The sequence below is a fragment of the Lissotriton helveticus genome, chromosome 8 (assembly GCF_964261635.1).
Source record: "Lissotriton helveticus chromosome 8, aLisHel1.1, whole genome shotgun sequence".
In the NCBI taxonomy this organism is placed as follows: Eukaryota; Metazoa; Chordata; class Amphibia; order Caudata; family Salamandridae; genus Lissotriton; species Lissotriton helveticus.
Window position 1 is genome coordinate 1,628,866,958 of NC_136069.1, and position 20,546 is coordinate 1,628,887,503.

The following is a 20,546-nucleotide window of genomic DNA, read 5'->3' on the forward strand; positions in this document are numbered from 1 at the left end:
GACTAAAAGCAGAAGGGGGTACGCGGCGGCCATCTCTGAAGGGTGCCAGGTCCTTTGTCCTGTCAACCCTACCATAGCTGTCTCTGGAGGAATGGCTGAGAGGGGAAAGTAACTGTGAAGGAGAATCGCTGTTGGATGAAATTAGGTTTGTGATGGGCAAATGGGTGCCGCAGCACTGGTGTTTTTACATCTATCGGCAGCTTTCAACACGGTTTATCATGCTATGCTGATCAATCGTGTCTCAGCCTTAGGCATTGAGCACAAGGCCAACCCCTTTATTGTTATTTTTTTTTATTCATGCGTTTTTATAGAGCGCGGACTTTACCAGAAGGTGTCAGAGCGCTTCACAATAGGAACAGAACTGATACATGAGAACATTACAAGTGAACAAATTGCAAAAGCAAACGTTACATTACATTAGGCGAAAGTGACATTCGCGAGCAAACAAAATACAAGAGGTAGCAAACGGTGCATTACAGGAGGAAAAAGTGACATGTGTGCAGGTTACACAAGCGTACAAAGTACAAGTAGAGGTATAATACTGCAATAAATGGAGGACACTCAAACACAAGAGCAAACGTTACGTAGGCAATGGTGGCACTTGTGCAAGTATCCAAAGCAAACAAAATGTAAGAGGCAGCAAACAGTGTGTTACAAGAGAAAAGTGACGTGTGCATGTTACAAAAGAGTACCAAACACAGGTAAAAGGGTAGTACTGCAATAAATGGCAGACTCTCAAACCACAAGCACACACTGGGAAGGCACTTCCATATGGAGAATATACATTTTATATAATAAAAGGTCTTCCTTCAGATAATAGAGAGGGCATGAATTAAATTTGGAAGTGTCTTTGAAGGAGGAGAACTTTGAGGTCAGTTTTGAAGGCCTGGTCAGTTAGTTTGGGTGACTTCACCTCACCAGTTTTCTCACTCTTGGAGTTCCGCAAGGATTGTCGCTAAGCATTACTTTGTTTAACATCTACGTTACGGATTTAGCACCAGTAATTAAATCATTTGGAATGGGACTAACGTCCTACGCGGATGACACTCAATTGGTGCCTGCCGTGCTGGCCATTAGTACTTGGATGTCAAATCACTGTCTCAAGTTGAACTCAACCAAGACAGAAGTATTGGTCTTTGGAAATCTTCCCCAGGATGGTCCCCAGCCTGGTGGCCAGATAATTTGGGATTCCCCCCAATCCCAGTCAAAAAGGCCAGGAACTTGGGTGTCATTTTTGACGAGAGATTATCTTATATACATCACATTAACTCAGTGGTCTCCTCATCCTTTTATCTGTTAATGATGATAAAGTAACTGATACCTTTTGTGCGAGCTAATACCGGAAGAAAGTGAATCGGTGCTCTGATGTCTAAGGTTGATTACTGCAGCAGCCTATTAATTAATGCCCAGGAAAGGGATCTGGGCAGACTGCAGTTGGTGTAGAACGCAGCCGCCAGGATGCTGTCGGGTACTCCCAAATTCAAGCCCATCTCTAATGTGGTGTGACAGATCCATTGGTTGCCCATAAGAAGTAAAACAAAATTTAAAGACCTTCGTATTGCGTACAAGGCAATTCACAATACAGGTCCAGAATACTTGAAGAAAGCATTTTCTGGCTTACATGCCCATCAGATCTATTCACTCAACAGATGCTAAACTCCTGGTAGTCCCTCGAATCAAAAAAGCCAACTGGGTTGACAGAAGCTTCATAGTCACCACATCCAAACTTTTGAATTCTCTTCCTCTGCAGATTAAGGCTAGTCCCACGCTGCTATCATTTAGAAAACAAATAAAAACTTGGCTTTTCATGCAATAGGCTTTTTCTCACCAGCCATTACCTACCCTTCCAGCATATAGCGCCGAGACACCTACGTGTATTTGTGCGCTTTACAAGTTGTTAAAATAAATACATCTTTATCATCCTTATTTAAGGTTCCTGAATGATGCAGTGTTTTTTAAATAGATACATCCTTTCTGCCTAAACTCCAATGCCTACTTTATAAAGGAAAACAAATGCTTCAGGGCTCTCACCGGGAGGCCACTGCAGCTTCCAACACACATTGCCCTGCTGTGCTGCCAACGATAGTAACAACACAACTACTAACCATCACACTCCTACAAGTATGACATTTCTGACTATTTCATGCCTCCAAAGCCATAAGAATGGCTTGGGCAGCAGGTAAGTCATTTTTAATGAACATAGCATTAATGATTAACAGTTGCTGTCAACTCTAAATTAGCTAGACATCGCAACCTGTGGCAGGCTGTCACAAGCGCCGGTGCTGACAATGAGGTACTGGTGCTGAGCACCGGAAACCACTGGCTCAAATTAAGCACTGCTCAACTCTAAATTTCATTCTACTCTAGAAATTATCCTTATTTCTTTTCATCTCCTCCCTCAGTGAATGGGAGAATGTTGAATTTGTTGGATGTTAATCGAACATTGTTATGTTTACATTGACAGAAACCCAGTACGTACAGGAAATCTGACAGGTTGTCCATGTTGGTTTACCAGCTCAAGGTAAGAAGACGTCTAAAATATATATTTTACTCTCACCCACGACACTCTCACACCTGACATAACAACTCTCACCCACAACACGCCACCACCTGATCACACCACCATTCGGAGTTTATCCACCCCCCCCTCCCATCCCCCCACGGCGGACACCTCTCCCTCCCCAGCTCCCTCCCCACTCCCACCCACGACACTCTCACCCTCCCAACAAAACATACAGAACATACCGCCTCCCCTACCTTAGCATCCCCCTCTCTCCCACCTCCTATTCTCAGCCCTCACTACCGTCCTGTCTCCCCCACTGTCTTCAGCCTTCACTCACTCTTCTACTCACCAGCACCGTCTCCCACTGACGGCACTACCTATGCCTCCCACCCACCGCCTTCACCGCCTACTTCACCCACACCCCTCGCCCACAAACACGCCCACACTTTGAATGCCATCCCACTCATTAGCACCGCAGAACCTTCCAACAACGCTAGTATATCCCCCCCCTCGATACCCTGCCCGCTTTCCAGCTCACTACTCAACCAGTCACCAATGGCTCTCACCACCAACCCCATCCCCAATCCACCTCCTGACCTGACTTTATCCACCCTCCAACAAGTCAAAGAGGATATTCTACAAATCAAAAAAGATGTCTTGGGGAGCCTTGCCTACAGAAATTGACATACCAGAGGGAGTGACCGCCATTCCGCCATCTCGCCGCAGCAGAGACCGAATCTGCCAGAGCCGAGTCCCCCCTGCCGCCGCAGCTCAACATCTACGCGGAAGCAGAGCGGGGGGACTCCAACACCCAGGAGCCTGTGCGGGGGCGCGCGACAGTGACGCGCAAGAAGGCGGCCGGAGGCGCTTTAAACAGCGGCGCCGCCCGAGCGCCTTGGGAGCCTTGCCTACAGAAATTGACATACCAGAGGGAGTGACCGCCATTCCGCCATCTCGCCGCAGCAGAGACCGAATCTGCCAGAGCCGAGTCCCCCCTGCCGCCGCAGCTCAACATCTACGCGGAAGCAGAGCGGGGGGACTCCAACACCCAGGAGCCTGTGCGGGGGCGCGCGACAGTGATGCGCAAGAAGGCGGCCGGAGGCGCTTTAAACAGCGGCGCCGCCGGAGCGCCTTGGGAGCCTTGCCTACAGAAATTGACATACCAGAGGGAGTGACCGCCATTCCGCCATCTCGCCGCAGCAGAGACCGAATCTGCCAGAGCCGAGTCCCCCCTGCCGCCGCAGCTCAACATCTACGCGGAAGCAGAGCGGGGGGACTCCAACACCCAGGAGCCTGAGCGGGGGCGCGCGACAGTGACGCGCAAGAAGGCGGCCGGAGGCGCTTTAAACAGCGGCGCCGCCGGAGCGCCTTGGGAGCCTTGCCTACAGAAATTGACATACCAGAGGGAGTGACCGCCATTCCGCCATCTCGCCGCAGCAGAGACCGAATCTGCCAGAGCCGAGTCCCCCCTGCCGCCGCAGCTCAACATCTACGCGGAAGCAGAGCGGGGGGACTCCAACACCCAGGAGCCTGTGCGGGGGCGCGCGACAGTGACGCGCAAGAAGGCGGCCGGAGGCGCTTTAAACAGCGGCGCCGCCCGAGCGCCTTGGGAGCCTTGCCTACAGAAATTGACATACCAGAGGGAGTGACCGCCATTCCGCCATCTCGCCGCAGCAGAGACCGAATCTGCCAGAGCCGAGTCCCCCCTGCCGCCGCAGCTCAACATCTACGCGGAAGCAGAGCGGGGGGACTCCAACACCCAGGAGCCTGTGCGGGGGCGCGCGACAGTGACGCGCAAGAAGGCGGCCGGAGGCGCTTTAAACAGCGGCGCCGCCGGAGCGCCTTGGGAGCCTTGCCTACAGAAATTGACATACCAGAGGGAGTGACCGCCATTCCGCCATCTCGCCGCAGCAGAGACCGAATCTGCCAGAGCCGAGTCCCCCCTGCCGCCGTAGCTCAACATCTACGCGGAAGCAGAGCGGGGGGACTCCAACACCCAGGAGCCTGTGCGGGGGCGCGCGACAGTGACGCGCAAGAAGGCGGCCGGAGGCGCTTTAAACAGCGGCGCCGCCGGAGCGCCTTGGGAGCCTTGCCTACAGAAATTGACATACCAGAGGGAGTGACCGCCATTCCGCCATCTCGCCGCAGCAGAGACCGAATCTGCCAGAGCCGAGTCCCCCCTGCCGCCGCAGCTCAACATCTACGCGGAAGCAGAGCGGGGGGACTCCAACACCCAGGAGCCTGTGCAGGGCGCGCGACAGTGACGCGCAAGAAGGCGGCCGGAGGCGATTTAAACAACACCACCACCTCCGCGTAGCGGGACGCGAGCGGGACCAAGCGCGGGGCTAAGCCCGGGCAAAGGGCGGGCCCTCTGTGGCCCTCAGAGGCCTGAGGAGCCTGGCCTGGGCCACTCACGCTGCCAGTTGACTCCCAGCCCTTGGACCCACGGACCACCCAAACAACTGTAAGTTTGCCTATTGTTCATTATATTATTACCGGGACTAATATTACTGACTGATATCTGTGACTGTCTACACGTAATTCCTGTCACCCCCCACTGCCATCATACTGGAGTCGGCTATGAACTGTCGAGAGACCAGAAGCATGGCAGCTGCTGGAGCCAAAAAACTAACTGGTACCCTTGACGATTTTATTGTGCGGACTCATGCCCTAATTGATGAAGGGATTATTTTAATGGACAGAAGGGTGTCTCAAGATTTGGCGTTGGCCAGGAGATCTTCCCTAGGCCTTATAGCTCAAGCTCGTTCCCCACATGCCGAAATAGGTTCAAATACCCTTGCTATTGTACATAATGAGGGGGGCCACGATGTTCTAAGCTCTCAAGAAGGCTTAGAGGCAACACCTAATCTCGCCTTGTTAGTAGAGAGTGGTTTATCCGAAAATGAGTCTGATAGTGCCTCTAATGTTAATGCACATCAAAGGGGCATGAAAGAGGGTGCAATTCCCAAACAAAAGGCCAAACCTTTTACACTTAAAGGGAAAAAGGCACAAACTACTCACAACCTCGTCCAAACTACCCTAGATCTGGTGCCTCTAAACACAATAAATACAAATAGCATTCTGGTTGCTCATACTACTGATTCTGATGGAGCTCACCAAGCCAACGCGGGCCTATCTTTAAGCTTACCAGATGATACTGTTATAGACAGTAGTTTAGAGGAAATTTTGGATTTAAGTGGTGAAGTAGATATTCATGTCAGAAGCAACGAGGACAGGAACAGCCTAAACACGGTAAATAACAACATATTTGAAATGTTAAAAACCCTCCTCGAACCCATTGAGGTTAGGTTACGTTGCTTAGAAACCATTTTAAAAAACATCCATAAAGACATAAGTGCTCCCAGTTTTTGTTTGGATAATAAGATGCCCCACGTAAATAAGGTTACGAATAAGCCTTCTACTGTAGATAAAAATGTCCCTATCATCAAAAACGTGCCTAGTAACTCCACTCATACCATCAATTCAGGAGGCACTATTTTGAAAACCCCTGACCCAAAACAGATACCTGCTAAACCTAAGGTACCGCCTCAGGTCAAGTTTAAAGATCCCACACCCCCGACCCCTAAACTAGACCAGGCCCCAAAAGAAAAGAGAGAATCACGGAGAAACATCCACCTTCCCCCGGATGCATGCTCCTACGTTGTGATCTTAACCGGGGTTACTGAACTTGCACCAACTGAAACAGAGTCCTACCAAACCCTAAAAAATAAGGTATGTCACTGGCTGTCCAAAAATCACCCGCTATCGCCCGGCATGCCTAGCAATATCTTATTGGTGGAGAGAACTCCCTGGGTTGGAGGCAATAGGAAAAATTTACAAGGTGACTGCGTTGTGGTCACCTTTGAGAACCCACAGGTAGTAAAGCATATCTGTGCCGGCACACCGCGCTACCAGGCGAGCACGGTCACTGCCAGGCCTCTCTCTTACTTCTATGCTCAGGGGAATCAATCCGATAGAAGATGGAGTTGGTTTAAGGGCCCCCATGAACATAAATTTAGACAGAAGTTCAATCCCCCATGGGAGGGTCAACCCCGCGGCTGGGATGAGGGTGGTGAGGACGGTTGGAATCTGGTTAGGAGAAGGAGGGTCAGACCTCTCCAGGCTGGGTTTGCTCCAGGGCCCCAAAATAACCACCCACACTATGATCATCACTATGTGAATGGGCACAAAAACTACTATAATGTTCCAACGTTCAATCACTATGATTACCCATCATTCACCGATTGGGTAGATTGACATACACTGGGCTCACCCATTAAACAACTGCAAAATGCCCCCTACACTCTTCCACAGAGCAGTCAGCCCGTACAAGAACCAAACTCTGAGTTAAGTATTGATCCAACGTTAACTATAGGCCAGGGTACTGAGGGAGGGACAGCATCGTCTATGACAGACGGGATTGAAAGGGGCAGGCGGGGGATTGCACTGGCTACATGGAATATTGCGGGCCTCAGGAATAAAATTGACGACCCTCATTGGAGAGATCTTATAGGCTCAATGGACATAATCGCCATGCAGGAAACGTGGGCCACTGAAAATCTGCTTACAGTGGATGGTTTTACTACTTTTTTTCTTCCAGCCGTTAATTCAAAGCGAGGGCGGGCCAGAGGTGGTCTGGTTACTTTGATATCTGCAAAAATCCCAGGCACCTATAATGAAATTCCCACTGGCAGTCCCTACTGTCTTGCAGTTTTAATTACACATAGGGGCTCTAACGCTGTACTGTTAGTGAACTTCTACAACTCCTTCGATAGAGAACATCCAGTTGACAACCTGTTGAGGTTAAATTCTTTCTTAGTCAACTTCAAGGAGTCTATGGATCCTGACTGTATTGTCATTCTACTGGGAGATTTCAATGTCCATTGTTGCCAGGAAAAATGTCCCCCCAATATTTTATTTGGCCCCCCAGATGAAGAGAATATCCATTTTGAACATTCAGAGCAGGGAACATTTTTAGAATCCCTGCTAGCAGAAAATGGACTAATGTTGCCACTCGGGGGGGAAGAGGGTATCCCAACTTTCACGGGTCATGGCAGTGGGTCCACCATTGATTATATTTTTTTGAGTAGCAGTCATGGCAGTAATATTATTTGTTACAATGTTGTAAGGTCCCATTTTAGTGACCACAATCTGGTTGTACTGAAAATTAAGAATGCATTTGACAATAAGGAAAACAGCTTGAGTCTAGTTGACAAATGTGATTCACGACCAACTGACCAGGCCCGTAGAATTAAATGGTGTACAATAATTCCTGTGGACTTTTTTGGTAATTTGTGTATAAGTAGCCAGGAGGCCTTCAAACTTTGCTTGAATGATCAGGTGGGAGACATAGAGGTAATAGAGGCGTATAATAGGGTTTGCGCCGATATCGTGTCCCACCTGACACAACAGTGTAAAAGGAAAACCCAAGGAAAGGTAGGCTGGTTTGACAACAAATGTTCTGCTGCCAATCACAAGTTAAAAGTAGCCTTAAAATCCAAACCAGTAGACAGAAAACTCGTGGCTACCCTCAGGAAAGTATACAAGACCACCATTGAGAAAAGGCGGCGTGAGATCAGAGAGGACGCTTGGGCCGAGCTAACCTCAACTGATGTCCTGAAAAGTAGCGCCAAATTCTGGGCCGTGGTCAATCAACCATTCTTCTCGAACTCAAGCAATAATGAACTGGATTGTGGCATCCAAGAAGAGAAATGGCACTTGCACTTTAAATCTGTCTATGAACAGGTAACCCCTGGGGCTGAGGACACGACTAGTTTATATCAACTCCCCTATAGTCTAACGGTGGATGAGGATGAGGTGGCCGCAGCCATTGAAAAAATGACTAGTAATAAAGCTCCCGGGCCGGATGGGGTTCCCGCTGATCTTTTTAAAGTGGATATTTTATTCTGGTCCAAAATCTTAGCTAGAGTTTTCAACAGCATTTTTAAAGCAGGCATCCCAGAATCATGGACCCAATCTGTAATCGTCCCTATTTTTAAAAAAGGAGACAGGGGAGAACCTGGAAATTATCGCCCTATATCCCTAATAGATTCAGCGGTTAAGGTCATAGGAAGGGTAGTTCTCAGCAAACTTACTAAATGGTTAGAGGAGACCAACATCCTCTCCCCCCTTCAGTATGGTTTTCGAAAGGGACGGAGTACCATCGATCAGAGCTTAAACCTTCAATTGCTGATAGGAAAATACACTAAAGCAAAGCAGGGATTCCTGTATATTGCTTTTATGTATCTGTCCTCGGCATTCGACCGAGTTAACAGATCCAAGTTGTGGGGCCAACTCCTTAGTATGGCAATTGACCCAAATATTGTGTATTTTCTTGCCGACCTCCATAAGGACCTCACCGCCACAGTTCGCTATGACAGAAAAGGGAACTGTACAGGGAAAATTAGTATTACCAACGGTGTAAGGCAGGGCTGTATCCTTGCTCCCCTGCTCTTTACACTATATATTAACGACTTGGGTGGAACACTGGGCACTGCATGTAAAGATATACCTAGGGCAGGGAAATACACACTGCCTGCATTATTGTATGCAGACGATGCCGCTCTTATAGCCAGAACTGCAGTGGGTCTGCAAAGTCTGTTGAACTCTTTTTATAGTTTTATGACAAAACTGGATTTAGGTATCAACTTTGGCAAATCCCATGTAATGGTGGTAGGTCACCATGCAAAGCCCAAAAAAAACGTCATGACTTTACACTGTAATGGCCACAAGTTATCAAGGGTTTCCAGATTTCCCTATTTGGGTGTTGTCTTTGATGACTGTTCTACATGGCACCCCCAAATGCTGGAGAAAAAAAAGGTTTTGGCACGATCCATATCCGCAGTCCTTGGTTTCTCACGTAAACTTGGGGTGAAGCCCATAGAGGCAGTTTTAAAAGTGTACGCTGCTAAATGTATAGCCATCGCTTTGTATGGCGCTGACCTGTGGGGTATTAGGCCTGTTAAATTTCTCCAAGTGGTCGAAGATAATTTTTTAAAATCCATTCTTTCCTTGCCAAAATCCACGGCCAGCTTCATTGTTCATCAGGAATGTGGGGTGGATTTTTTGGAAGACCGAGTTTCTATGGCCCCTCTGTTGAAATGGATATCTGTGTGGCTCAATCCAGAGCTTGTAGTTAATCATGAAATCCTGAAGGACTGCCTAAAATTAGATCATTGGCATATGATTCCTTGGCTAAAAAATGTTGAACAGTTGTGTGTAAAGCTGGGAAGGCCTGAACTGTTCCACAATCCATCTGCCCTTGTGAAGTCTGATTTGAAGTGGACAAAAAACACTTTTTTGTTGTACAGTGGAATGGACAGGGAAAACAGGGAGCTGATAAAACCCTCTGTTAGGTCTCATCAATTGATTGTCTCTTCAGACCATGAACCGGAACTTCACTTGAAGGTTGTTAATAATCCAAGTCATAGGTACCTTCTCACTAAGTTTCGATTAAACAAAGTTCATTTGTTAATTTCTGGCCGTCATGGCTGGACCAGGGACCTGGATCTGAACATATGTAATTGCGATGGCTACTCCATCATGGACACTGCCCACTACCTGTTCTTTTGTACCTACTTTAAAGACATCAGGAAAAAAATTATCATCCCCCTGTTAAAGGGGAGAGGGTTTAGGCAGGTAAAACCAGCTATTTTATATCTTCAGATGTTAACTAATATCTGGGAAATCTATAATGTGGCCAAATTTTTATCTATTGCAGTGAGATTGGGCAAAAAGATCAATTGGACGTAGAAGACCAACTACTAATTTTGCTCATTGTATAACCGAATCTAGCTTTTTATTCTGTAATGTTTTTATCATCGCTTGCTCTTTTTAAAAAGGTAAAATGTAATCTCTTTTTTTTATGATGTATTGTGACCTTTGGACCGTTTTTTAAGTGTGTCTTGTACTTTTATGGTTTCTGAAAATTGAACCGAATAAAGTATTTCTTGACTTGACAAATCAAAAAAGATGTCCACGCAATCAAAGACCTTCTCTCCTCACAGCCCAGTCTACCTCCCACCATCCCTCTACCCTACAAACGACGCACCCTCCCTACATACCCTCGCCTCCAACGACACCCGCGCTGGCCGACTATCCCCGTTCGCAATAACTCCCACCGCCCCCGTCGTGTCCTCAACCCACTGTCGGACCGCGACCTATGCTCTCTCCTACGCTCTTATGGCCCAGGTCCGGTAAAACACATATCCAACACACACATCCCCATACCCACAATTCTTACAAACCCTCTGAGGCTCCCAACACTCAACAACAGAGGTTCCGTCCCTAACAACCTCAGAAAAGTTCCACTCACTCTAGAAAGCTCGACCACCCTTCTCTCTCCCAAACTCAAATGCATCCTACTGAATTGCAGATCGGCCCAGAGACACTCCTCCAACATCGCTGATCTCGTCTCAGCTATGGATCTGGACCTAGCCATTCTAACGGAAACGTGGCTTACTGAAGCCTCTACCCCGATTATGGACATACTAGTCCCCCCCAATTATCACATCATTAGGCTGGACAGGTCCCCTGGCAAGACGGGCGGGGGAATTGCATGCATTTTTAGGAGCAACCTCTCCGTTACTAAAGTCAACTCCCCCTCCCTTTCCTCCTGTGAACTCCTCTGCCTCGACATCACCAGCGAGGGCAAACAAGTTTGTGCTTTACATCTCATCTATCACCCGCCTGGTGACAATCTCATATTCACCCAACAACTCATGGACATGATCACTTCCAATGCCGGTCGGCAGACCACCCAAGTCTACCTGGGTGACTTCAATCTCCACTGGAATGGTCAGAAAGACACAGTGGTGAATAGTCTCAAAACTTTCCTTAATGCGCTTGACCTCACCCAAATATGCGATAGACCAACACACGACAAAGGCTCGATACTCGATCTCATCATTGCCAAAGAGAACTCTACACAACTGGAGGCGATCCAACCCTGCGACTGGTCAGATCACCACATTATCACCTTCTTTATCAATGAAAAAGTTAAACCTAACCCGGCTCAACCAATCAAATCCAAAACATGGAAAAGGGACATGAAGAATCTTAACCCCTCTACCCTGCCTCCCCACATCGGCAATCTCCTCCTTCCCCCTTCAGGTGCCTCGGATGTTCAATCACTGACCGACCACTACCTTGACTCTATGAATACAATAGTCAATGAAGTCGCCCCACTGCAACTGAAGAGAGTCTCCACCAAAATTTCTAACCCCTGGTATGACGATAGACTCAATGACGACAGGCGTACTATGCGAATGGCAGAGCGCACCTGGAGATCGGACCCTTCAGCACTGCACCTCAAAAGGCTTAAGAACAAGAGAAATGCCTACTTCAGGAAAATAAAGCGCACAAAGTCGGACTTCTTTAGCCGCCAGTTGGACCAAGCAAAAAACAGGCCAAGAAAGCTGTTCGAACTAATCAAGACCCAAACAAAGACACAACCCTTACAATCAAACAGCACAACAAGCGACACCCCACACTGTGAAGCCTTCTCTGCTTTCTTTAAGCTAAAGTCTGACAACATAAGAAATGACCTCATCATGGATGTAAGCCGATTCCCCAACCACACCAGAATGTCTAACAATCAACCTAAAAACAAGGCATCCTGACTGTACTTCGATACCTACTCGGAAGAAGCAATACACAAACTGCTCTGCACCTTGAAGCCCTCTAATCACCTCACAGACCCTCTACCTGCTAATGCTGTAAAAGACTTCATCCCCTTGCTCCTCCCTCTCTGGACCAAAATCATCAACAGTTCCCTACAACAAGGCCTAATTCCAGACTCCCTCAAGGTGGGGCAAGTCACGCCTATACTCAAGAAACCTACAGCTGATCCGTCTGACCTAAACAATTACCGACCCATCACCAACATCCCCACCCTGGCCAAACTGCTGGAGAAATGTGTCCAACTCCAACTAACAAAACACATTGATCAATTTGACCTCCTCAACCCTCATCAATCAGGCTTCCGAGCGAAACATAGCACGGAAACAGCTATGACACACATAATTGATGACGCCCTCCAAATTCTTGATCGCAATGAGTCCTGCCTCCTCATCCTTCTTGACCTATCTTCAGCATTTGACACGGTCAAACATGAGAACTTGCTGGAGCTGCTAAGCACTAGAATGGGTCTATCGGGAACTGTTCTCAAATGGTTTTCGTCCTTCCTTCACAACCGGTCTCAGAAGTTCAAGATCGACAATGTGCTATCTACACCTGTGCCTGCAGATCTAGGTGTCCCACAAGGATCCTCCCTCTCCCCCACACTGTTCAACCTCGTCATGGAACCGCTCGCCACCTTGCTCCAAGCTTCCAATGTCCAATTCCATATGTACGCCGACGACACACAACTTTACCTAAAGCTACAATCCCCGGAAGATATCAAACATCTGAACTCCACACTTATTATCACTCAATCTTGGCTGGCCGATAATCACCTCAAACTAAATGCTCTGAAAACTGAGTTCCTACTCATCTCACCCCCGAGGAAAATTTCCACCACCCAAACCTGGCTCAATAACCTAACAGCACTCAATGTCCAACCTACCATCGTGGATTCGGCGAAATCCCTAGGCATCACACTCGACGCCAAGCTCAACATGCAGCAGCACGTTAGCAAAGCCACAAAAGGAGCTAATTTCCAAAGCAACACACTGAGGAAAATTAAACCTTTCCTCCCTGCCGAAGACTTCCAAACTGCTGTACAAGCTTTAGTCATCCCTCGAATAGACTACGGAATTGTGGCCCTCAGCGGACTCCCGCTATCCACAACAGCACCCTTAAGAGCCTCCCTGAACGCTGCCGCGAGACTCATTACTGGCTCAAGAAAACACTTGCATATATCCCCAGACTTAAAGTCTCTAAAATGGCTGCCTTTTGAAGCCAGAATACAGCTAAAAATTGCAGTTATGACACACGCGGCCGTGCACCACAATGCACACAACTACCTCGCTCAAAAGTTGTCTATATCAGGAGGTTCGAGATCCAATAGAAGTACAAAAAATCTACTCCTGAAACCTCGTAGTTTCCGGAAAGAGAAAACATACAAGCGCTCCTTCTCAGGAATGGCACCCAGGATCTGGAATGCGCTCCCTCCTGAAACCAGGCTTATCTCCTCCACTGCACTCTTCAAGAAAGAGGTGAAAACCATCCTTCTGGCCAAGATCTCCTGAACCTTATAGGTGCTGGATCAGAGACTCTGCATTGCTCTGTATCACTGTTCACCTTGTCCTTTGGCACTATACTTCTACTTGATGGGGGACACTATTACGCTACTCTCTTAATACCGACCAATATATGATACACTTTGGTTTACTGATTCACTCTCCCGATGCCCCCACTCAGTGTTCTCTCTACACTAAGACATTGGTATAAGCCATCCACACACCCAAGGTGTACCTGAACACCTCTGTAGTGGGATCAATGACTGGTGCCGTCTTATATTACTTGTTTACCTGTTTGTATATTGATATGTTTTATGTATGTTATTATTATCCTACCATGTCAGTGACTATTATACTGCTTCCATTATCTCTGTTCATTCCTACTGCCCCTACCCTGTCTTTGTGAAGCGCTCTGATATCTGTAAGGATCTTGTTCGCGCTATATAAAACTTTGAATAAATAAATAAATAAATATTTATTTGTACTTGTCTTTTATTCAACATCACACAAGTGTAGCATTACTACCCAATTCAATTCAATTCAAAGTTAATTTATTCGGTAACTGATAAAGTTGACCATAAAAGTTCATTTACTTAAGTCAGTACAGTTAAAAATACCAATTCCTACAAAAAGTTAAAAAACCACATAAAAAACTTTACAAAATAGATTTGCGGTATTTAAAAAAATGTTTTAAAAATGCATTTACAGAGGCTATAATAAATTCATTTTCTAGCGCCTGCAAAAAACAGAACACTAATTGACATTATCTCAGGCCTGATCTTTTTAAAATTGGAATAATCCACATTTTTCTGGGGTTAGAATGAAATTTGCAGAAAAACATTACATGCAATGTTGATTGGGTTGAGACGTCGTCACAAGGACATTTGCTTAATATTCTTGACCAGTCGTTAGGAGTTGGAAAGCTCAGGCTTCTATGTAGAATATTAAATCTCAACCGGGTCAACAAAAATATCTCATAATCATTAGTAGTCAGGGTGATATACATTTGTATACCAGTATGTGTATAGGTCATAGAATATATTTGGACCATGGACTTCTTCATTTCTGTGGTGTTTCTAATTTCATACAAGTGTTGTATACACATTGTTTTGAGTGTGGCATTACATGTTGTCCCATCTGGCCACAAAGCAATGAAAAATGAATAGCAGGTTACCTTACATATCAGGTAAGTAGTAAAAGACGTTACAGCGGCATCAATGTTCGCCCATGTGTTTGGTTCCTAAGCGTCATTGCTGGGCATACACAGTCATGTATGACACATAGGATAACTCCCATAAAAATGAGTCATGCACAAAAAGCAAAACTAACCATTAGAAACTATAATAATAACTTGTCCGCAACAGGCAGTCGGGCGGTATTCCCCCAAAAGAATCCTCAAGCAGCAGGTAGGGAACAATTTTGTACGCGATGCCCCCCTGTCTCCCACGAGACTCACAGAACAGTCAATGTATCCACACTGTTTAATTCTCAATGGGATAAAGTATATTGAATATACATGACAATTTGACAAGAAATGGTGGTTGCAAAGTGCCCAGGAGAGCAGGGAGGGGGGTGAAAGTCAGGTGAGGATGTGAGGATAAAGAGAGTTGGTGACTTTAAAATCAGTTAATTGGCAATATTCTCTTGACATATTAAATGCAAAACAAACTGACCAAGGGTTCCGGCATTTCAACACAAAGACATACTTCAAATAGTACAATATATGTAACAATGGTGGCGTGAAGTTGTCACTGAACAAAGTAGTTGTCGACGTTTCGACCCTCAAATATGCGCAGGAATACTTGGTGCCCTTGCTGTGGGGTCTTCTTCAGGACAAACGGGGGGTAAAGGGGGGGGGCAGGCAACCTGCACGTTCGGAATCACACCGTGATTACTCGTGGCGTCACATGAAGGTTACATATCGAATACGTGTCGACTACATAGAAATCATAGAAAAATTGCAGATGTCGGTAAATCTTGTCGTACCGTTGGTAATGTGGTTCAGGGTCCGTGCTGCTAATAAAACCGCGGGTTTGAAAACTCCGTGGTGTTTAAGCCGAGTCAATCAGGGCAGAAAACGCCACGTCTGATGGCGTTTTCTGCCCTGATTGACTCGGCTTAAACACCACGGAGTTTTCAAACCTGCGGTTTTATTAGCAGCACGGACCCTGAACCAGGAGGAAAAAGTGACATGTGTGCAGGTTACACAAGCGTACAAAGTACAAGTAGAGGTATAATACTGCAATAAATGGAGGACACTCAAACACAAGAGCAAACGTTACGTAGGCAATGGTGGCACTTGTGCAAGTATCCAAAGCAAACAAAATGTAAGAGGCAGCAAACAGTGTGTTACAAGAGAAAAGTGACGTGTGCATGTTACAAAAGAGTACCAAACACAGGTAAAAGGGTAGTACTGCAATAAATGGCAGACTCTCAAACCACAAGCACACACTGGGAAGGCACTTCCATATGGAGAATATACATTTTATATAATAAAAGGTCTTCCTTCAGATAATAGAGAGGGCATGAATTAAATTTGGAAGTGTCTTTGAAGGAGGAGAACTTTGAGGTCAGTTTTGAAGGCCTGGTCAGTTAGTTTGGGTGACTTCACCTCACCAGTTTTCTCACTCTTGGAGTTCCGCAAGGATTGTCGCTAAGCATTACTTTGTTTAACATCTACGTTACGGATTTAGCACCAGTAATTAAATCATTTGGAATGGGACTAACGTCCTACGCGGATGACACTCAATTGGTGCCTGCCGTGCTGGCCATTAGTACTTGGATGTCAAATCACTGTCTCAAGTTGAACTCAACCAAGACAGAAGTATTGGTCTTTGGAAATCTTCCCCAGGATGGTCCCCAGCCTGGTGGCCAGATAATTTGGGATTACCCCCAATCCCAGTCAAAAAGGCCAGGAACTTGGGTGTCATTTTTGACGAGAGATTATCTTATATACATCACATTAACTCAGTGGTCTCCTCATCCTTTTATCTGTTAATGATGATAAAGAAACTGATACCTTTTGTGCCAGCTAATACCGGAAGAAAGTGAATCGGTGCTCTGATGTCTAAGGTTGATTACTGCAGCAGCCTATTAATTAATGCCCAGGAAAGGGATCTGGGCAGACTGCAGTTGGTGTAGAACGCAGCCGCCAGGATGCTGTCGGGTACTCCCAAATTCAAGCCCATCTCTAATGTGGTGTGACAGATCCATTGGTTGCCCATAAGAAGTAAAACAAAATTTAAAGACCTTCGTATTGCGTACAAGGCAATTCACAATACAGGTCCAGAATACTTGAAGAAAGCATTTTCTGGCTTACATGCCCATCAGATCTATTCACTCAACAGATGCTAAACTCCCGGTAGTCCCTCGAATCAAAAAAGCCAACTGGGCTGACAGAAGCTTCATAGTCACCACATCCAAACTTTTGAATTCTCTTCCTCTGCAGATTAAGGCTAGTCCCACGCTGCTATCATTTAGAAAACAAATAAAAACTTGGCTTTTCATGCAATAGGCTTTTTCTCACCAGCCATTACCTACCCTTCCAGCATATAGCGCCGAGACACCTACGTGTATTTGTGCGCTTTACAAGTTGTTAAAATAAATACATCTTTATCATCCTTATTTAAGGTTCCTGAATGATGCAGTGTTTTTTAAATAGATACATCCTTTCTGCCTAAACTCCAATGCCTACTTTATAAAGGAAAACAAATGCTTCAGGGCTCTCACCGGGAGGCCACTTCAGCTTCCACCACACATTGCCCTGCTGTGCTGCCAACGATAGTAACAACACAACTACTAACCATCACACTCCTACAAGTTTGACATTTCTGACTATTTCATGCCTCCAAAGCCATAAGAATGGCTTGGGCAGCAGGTAAGTCATTTTTAATGAACATAGCATTAATGATTAACAGTTGCTGTAAACTCTAAATTAGCTAGACATCGCAACCTGTGGCAGGCTGTCACAAGCGCCGGTGCTGACAATGAGGTACTGGTGCTGAGCACCGGAAACCACTGGCTCAAATTAAGCACTGCTCAACTCTAAATTTCATTCTACTCTAGAAATTATCCTTATTTCTTTTCATCTCCTCCCTCAGTGAATGGGAGAATGTTAAATTTGTTGGATGTTAATCGAACATTGTTATGTTTACATTGACAGAAACCCAGTACGTACAGGAAATCTGACAGGTTGTCCATGTTGGTTTACCAGCTCAAGGTAAGAAGACGTCTAAAATATATATTTATTTGTACTTGTCTTTTATTCAACATCACACAAGTGTAGCATTACTACCCAATTCAATTCAATTCAAAGTTAATTTATTCGGTAACTGATAAAGTTGACCATAAAAGTTCATTTACATAAGTCAGTACAGTTAAAAATACCAATTCCTACAAAAAGTTAAAAAACCACATAAAAAACTTTACAAAATAGATTTGCGGTATTTAAAAAAATGTTTTAAAAATGCATTTACAGAGGCTATAATAAATTCATTTTCTAGCGCCTGCAAAAAACAGAACACTAATTGACATTATCTCAGGCCTGATCTTTTTAAAATTGGAATAATCCACATTTTTCTGGGGTTAGAATGAAATTTGCAAAAAAACATTACATGCAATGTTGATTGGGTTGAGACGTCGTCACAAGGACATTTGCTTAATATTCTTGACCAGTCGTTAGGAGTTGGAAAGCTCAGGCTTCTATGTAGAATATTAAATCTCAACCGGGTCAACAAAAATATCTCATAATCATTAGTAGTCAGGGTGATATACATTTGTATACCAGTATTTGTATAGGTCATAGAATATATTTGGACCATGGACTTCTTCATTTCTGTGGTGTTTCTAATTTCATACAAGTGTTGTATACACATTGTTTTGAGTGTGGCATTACATGTTGTCCCATCTGGCCACAAAGCAATGAAAAATGAATAGCAGGTTACCTTACATATCAGGTAAGTAGTAAAAGACGTTACAGCGGCATCAATGTTCGCCCATGTGCTTGGTTCCTAAGCGTCATTGCTGGGCATACACAGTCATGTATGACACATAGGATAACTCCCATAGAAATGAGTCATGCACAAAAAGCAAAACTAACCATTAGAAACTATAATAATAACTTGTCCGCAACAGGCAGTCGGGCGGTATTCCCCCAAAAGAATCCTCAAGCAGCAGGTAGGGAACAATTTTGTACGCGATGCCCCCCTGTCTCCCACGAGACTCACAGAACAGTCAATGTATCCACACTGTTTAATTCTCAATGGGATAAAGTATATTGAATATACATGACAATTTGACAAGAAATGGTGGTTGCAAAGTGCCCAGGAGAGCAGGGAGGGGGGTGAAAGTCAGGTGAGGATGTGAGGATAAAGAGAGTTGGTGACATTAAAATCAGTTAATTGGCAATATTCTCTTGACATATTAAATGCAAAACAAACTGACCAAGGGTTCCGGCATTTCAACACAAAGACATACTTCAAATAGTACAATATATGTAACAATGGTGGCGTGAAGTTGTCACTGAACAAAGTAGTTGTCGACGTTTCGACCCTCAAATATGCACAGGGATACTTGGTGCCCTTGCTGTGGGGTCTTCTTCAGGACAAACGGGGGGTAAAGGGGGGGGCAGGCAACCTGCACGTTCGGAATCACACCGTGATTACTCGTGGCGTCACATGAAGGTTACATATCGAATACGTGTCGACTACATAGAAATCATAGAAAAATTGCAGATGTCGGTAAATCTTGTCGCACCGTTGGTAATGTGGTTCAGGGTCCGTGCTGCTAATAAAACCGCGGGTTTGAAAACTCCGTGGTGTTTAAGCCGAGTCAATCAGGGCAGAAAACGCCACGTCTGATGGCGTTTTCTGCCCTGATTGACTCAACTTAAACACCACAGAGTTTTCAAACCCGCGGTTTTATTAGCAGCACGGACCCTGAACCACATTACCAACGGTGCGACAAGATTTACCGACATCTGCAATTTTTCTATGATTTCTATGTAGTCGACACGTATTCGATATGTAACCTTCATGTGACGCCACGAGTAATCACGGTGTGATTCCGAACGTGCAGGTTGCCTGCCCCCCCATTACCCCCCGTTTGTCCTGAAGAAGACCCCACAGCAAGGGCACTAAGTATCCCTGCGCATATTTGAGGGTCGAAACGTCGACAACTACTTTGTTCAGTGACAACTTCACGCCACCATTGTTACATACATTGTACTATTTGAAGTATGTCTTTGTGTTGAAATGCCGGAACCCTTGGTCAGTTTGTTTTGCATTTAATATGTCAAGAGAATATTGCCAATTAACTGATTTTAATGTCACCAACTCTCTTTATCCTCACATCCTCACCTGACTTTCACCCCCCCCTGCTCTCCTGGGCACTTTGCAACCACCATTTCTTGTCAAATTGTCATGTATATTCAATATACTTTATCCCATTGAGAATTAAACAGTGTGGATACATTGACTGTTCTGTGAGTGTCAGTCTGTGATTAATGTGTAGTAATTTTTGTTCACACTGGGACCCCTTCCTCCTAGTACTATTAGAACCCAGGTCCCAGTGACTTTGTCTGGGTAAACCCCCTCATTTATACTCCCCTGTCTCCCACAGCATCATCTGTGCTGGGAGGAAGCCGTACACGTGCACGGGGTATCGCTCAAGAGTAGCTCACTCTACTGAGTTAAGTATACAATTCAGCTATTCCGTTATAGCGATTGGGGGCGTATAGGGAACCATCCCATACCCATCCACCCGGGTCTACACCCCAGGGCATGGTTTATCCTGCAGTATGCTAAGGCTCTGGCACTCCTCCAAGCACACATCATGCTGCCATAGACTGCACACCAACTCAGTCA

At 45.6% G+C, this 20,546-nt stretch overlaps 1 protein-coding gene across 1 annotated transcript in view; it reads left to right on the forward strand.

Moving 5' to 3' along the window:
* The first annotated feature begins 3 nt into the window (after positions 1-3).
* LOC144773578 (uncharacterized) overlaps positions 4-20,546 on the forward strand; it is a 150,361-nt gene continuing 129,818 nt past the window's right edge. Inside the window, exons 1-3 of the mRNA XM_078658698.1 lie at positions 4-145; positions 2,465-2,521; positions 17,846-17,902. The gene's annotated coding sequence lies outside the window, so the exon portion shown is untranslated. The remainder of the gene's footprint in view (positions 146-2,464; positions 2,522-17,845; positions 17,903-20,546) is intronic.